The sequence below is a fragment of the Siphateles boraxobius genome, unplaced genomic scaffold (genome assembly GCF_051911475.1).
Source record: "Siphateles boraxobius isolate OS27281-9 unplaced genomic scaffold, OSU_SipBor_1 141, whole genome shotgun sequence".
Lineage (NCBI taxonomy): Eukaryota > Metazoa > Chordata > Actinopteri > Cypriniformes > Leuciscidae > Siphateles > Siphateles boraxobius.
Genome location: NW_027508746.1, coordinates 283519 through 287730, shown reverse-complemented (window position 1 = coordinate 287730; position 4212 = coordinate 283519). Strand labels below are relative to the sequence as shown.

At 42.5% G+C, this 4212-nt stretch overlaps 1 pseudogene across 1 annotated transcript; it reads left to right on the top strand.

The window, feature by feature from the left end:
* Positions 1-1181: 1181 nt before the first annotated feature.
* Positions 1182-3680, top strand: LOC143738263 (zona pellucida sperm-binding protein 4-like; annotated as a pseudogene). Its single transcript, XR_013203870.1, has 10 exons — positions 1182-1939; positions 1971-1993; positions 2048-2207; positions 2287-2473; positions 2547-2644; positions 2716-2873; positions 2950-3142; positions 3212-3359; positions 3445-3517; positions 3596-3680. The product of XR_013203870.1 is annotated as a zona pellucida sperm-binding protein 4-like (transcript).
* Positions 3681-4212: the final 532 nt, after the last annotated feature.

Below are 4212 nucleotides of genomic sequence, written 5' to 3'. Positions count from 1 at the left end.
AATAAAGGAAATATACATAACAAAGAATATAGTGGTGAAACAGCATCTAAATCAGGAATATTTCAATAGTATCCAGATATTTACGGATGGCTCTAAGAACCCAGACAATGGACATACAGCAGCAGCAGTTTACATTCCTCATTTTAAATATAGTATTGAAAAGAGAATTACAGATTATGTTTCGGTATATACAACAGAAATGATTGGGATTTTAATGGCACTTCAATGGGTGGAAGAAGTTCGACCAATGGATGTAGTGATTTGTTCAGACTCCTATTCAGTTTTAATGAGTATAGATAGTGGAAAGTCAGCCTCTAGGCAGGATATTTTGTATGAAGTGTTACAAAACTTGTACAGAATATACAGAATAGGAGTAAGTATTTCATTTCTTTGGGTTCCAGCACATGTGGGAGTAGAGGGTAATGAGGAGGTGGATCAGCTGGCAAAGAGATCCTTAAAACGCAATGTAATAGACATTAATGTATCTCTGAGTAAAACTGAAGTTAGAGTATTAATAAAATCTGCTCTAAATAAGATCTGGCAAGAGAAATGGGATAAGGAGACAAAAGGTAGACATTTGTATAAAATTCAAAACAAAGTTGGGGTTGAGAGAAAGAAATACGGAAGCAGAAAGGAAGATTCTATTATATCTAGGCTTCGAATAGGGCATTCAGGATTTAATTACTCATTATTTATTATTGGGAAAAGAGAATCGGGGAATTGTGATAAATGTGGATTGTCAGAAACAGTTGAACATGTGTTGATTCAGTGTTCAGGATACAATAGAGAAAGAATCAATTTAATAGAAACATTAGAATACTTAGGTATTAATACGTTGACATTAGATAGCATATTTCAAAACGCACAGAAAGAGAAAAGGGTGTATAGTGCTTTAATAAGATATCTAAGGGAAACAGGATTGGTTGACAGGATATAGTTAAATAGAATTTTTTTTTTTTTTTTTTTTTTGGATAAGTTGCTTAACGCTATTGACGCTTCACACTCCTGTCCAGTTGGTGGCGGTAAATGCACCTTTTTAGCTGGTTTGCCAACCGCCATAAAACTCTTAAAGAAGAAGATCTCAGCATTGTACTCCAGTACAGTAGGTGGTGGTATGCACCTAAAAGTTGTTTGCAATCTGCCAGTGAAGAAGAAGAAGATCTCAGCATTGTGACTAGCTGTTGAACAATGGCAGGAAGTTGGTGTGCTGTTCAGTCTCTGGCACTTTGTGTTTGGTTCTGTGCTTTCTGTCATGCTGTTCTGAAGTGGAGTGATCTACCCCAGAATCCTCAAGCTCTGATGTTCCAGCAAACTGACCAGCAGTTTCAGAAGCCAGTTCAACAGCAAGCTAGTCAACAGTTTCCTCAGCTCTTTCAAAAGCCATTTCAACAGCAAGCTAGTCAACAGTTTCCTCAGCTCTTTCAAAAGCCAGTTCAACAGCAAGCTAGTCAACAGTTTCCTCAGCTGTTTCAAAAGCCAGTTCAACAGCAAGCTAGTCAACAGTTTCCTCAGCTGTTTCAAAAGCCAGTTCAACAACAAGCTAGTCAACAGTTTCCTCAGCTGTTTCAAAAGCCAGTTCAACCGCAAGCTAGTCAACAGTTTCCTCAGCTGGTTCAACAGCAAGCTAGTCAACAGTTTCCTCAGCTGGTTCAAAAGACAGTTCAACAGCTAGCTAGTCGTCAGTTTCCTCAGCACGTTCAACAAGCTAGTCGTCAGTTTCCTCAGCAGGTTCAACAAGCTAGTCAACAGTTTCCTCAGCAGGTTCAACAAGCTAGTCAACAGTTTCCTCAGCAGGTTCAACAAGCTAGTCAACAGTTTCCTCAGCAGGTTCAACAAGCTAGTCAACAGTTTCCTCAGCAGGTTCAACAAGCTAGTCAACAGTTTCCTCAGCAGGTTCAACAAGCTAGTCAACAGTTTCCTCAGCAGGTTCAACAAGCTAGTCAACAGTTTCCTCAGGAGGGTTCAACAAGCTAGTCAACAGTTTCCTCAGCAGGTTCAACAAGCTAGTCTGCAGTTTCCTCAGCAGGTTCAACAAGCTAGTCCGCAGTTTCAGCCTAAGCAGCCAGTGGCAAAGGCAGAGCCCCTTGACAAATGTATTGTAGCTGATTATGAGCAGATCCAATGTGGACCACCTGGTATCAGTGGTGCTGAGTGTGCTGCTATCAACTGCTGCTTTAATGGACAGCAGTGTTACTATGGGAAGGCAGGTAAGAGTGTTGAGTCAATGTAAAGGTGTTCGTGTTAAACTGATCCTCAGCAATAACCTGCTCTTATAACTCGTTCCAGTGACTGTTCAGTGTATAAGAGATGGTCAGTTGTGGTAGTGGTGGCTAGAGATGTTACGCTGCCTCGATTGAGCCTGGATTCAGTCCGTCTCCTGGGTGGAAATGATCCAGCTTGCAGTCCTGTGGGATCCACACCTTTCTTTGCTATATACCAGTTCCCTGTCACTGCGTGTGGCACAAGCATGATGGCGAGTAGCTGCTTGTGGTTTTGTTCTGAATGGCTTAGAATGGACTAGATGCCAACAGTGTTACTATTTGCAGGAGGACAGTGGACATGTGGTGTATGAAAACAGAATGACCCCCTCATATGAAGTGGGTATCGGACCACTTGGTTCCATCACAAGGGACAGTCATTTTGAGTAAGTGATGTATGCTTTATCATAAATGTGAATCATTGACAAATGCTACAAGCTCCCTGTTCGTTGTCCAGGCTTCTCTTCCAGTGTAGGTACTCTGGTACCTCTGTGGAAGCTCTAGTTGTGGAGGTCAACACCGTTCCTCCACCTCCACCAGTAGCTGCTCCTGGACCCCTCAGGGTGGAGCTTAGACTGGCAAATGGTCAATGTGTCACCAAAGGCTGTGCAGAAGGTAAGTGTTTGTCCCAAGTATGCCTAAAGCCTTTCTAAAACTCCAGTTTCTAGTTAAACACTGCATTCTTCCTCAGGGGACGAGGCGTACACGTCCTACTACAGTGATGCTGATTATCCAGTTACAAAAGTCCTGCGTGAGCCTGTGTATGTTGAGGTGCACATTTTGGAGAGGACAGTCCCCAACATTGTCCTGATGCTGGGACATTGCTGGGCCACATCAACCCCCAGTCCACTCAGTCTACCCCAATGGGATCTTCTGGTTGATGGGTGAGTAAGGCCCGTCTTTATCCATCTAGTGTGCTGTAAGGCATTTCTGACTGCCTCTTTGCCTTTCAGATGCCCTTACCAGGATGATCGTTACCTGACCACATTGGTTCCAGTGGCTGGATCATCTGGTCTTCAGTTCCCGACCCACTACAAGCGCTTTGTTGTGAAGATGTTCACATTTGTAGATCCAGCATCACTGGCTCCTCTGCAGGAAACCGTATGCTCTGCAGCCTTACCTCAACCCTTAATATTAGTGCTTTTTACAGTGAATTCTATGGCTTAAACCTTTCCCCCTATGTTAGATCTTCATCCACTGTAGTACAGCGGTGTGCCATCCCTCCTCTGGCTCCTGTGAGCAAAGTTGCACAAGGAAAAGTGAGTGCTTGCTCGAAGTTGACTTCAGGAACTGAGAATTTATTTAAATGCCCCTCATGCTTCTACCTCTTTTTACAGGAAGAGACACGCACATCAAGACCATCTCTAGTGGGCAAACTGTGGTGTCTAGTGGAGAAGTTATCCTGTTCAAGTGAATTTTAGTATTTTAGTTTAGTGAATAAACCTCATGAAACCCAACATGTTTCTCTTTGGTTTTCATTTCTGACTGGAGTTGGATGTTTCATGACTGTTCTCAGTTTGACTTCTAGGGCTGCACTCCTAAACTTTTTCTTTTGTGCATTGGGATTCTTGTCTTGAACTAAACGAGCCAAGTGTCTGCCTAAGCCATTTAAATTTACTATCTGCCTAAGCCATTTAAATTTACTATTTGCCAAGTTCTAGTTGTTAACTTGGGGCCCCTGTTCATATTTCACATCAAGTTAAGGCTTTACATACAACTTTGTGGCTGGACTAGGATAACTGCATCTATTTATGCCCAAACCCCTCTAAGGTCACTTGTTGGCTTTTTTACAGTCACGCAAGTGTGGAATCATATCTTGGGATAAAGGATGAGTGCAGGTTGATACAGATTTTATTCCAGTTCTTTCAGGCTAGTCCCAGTAATGTTTATTGAAAGTAGACCGCTTTCAGCATTAATCCTTTAACTGTTGTATCCCAACGAGGTAGCGGTCCAA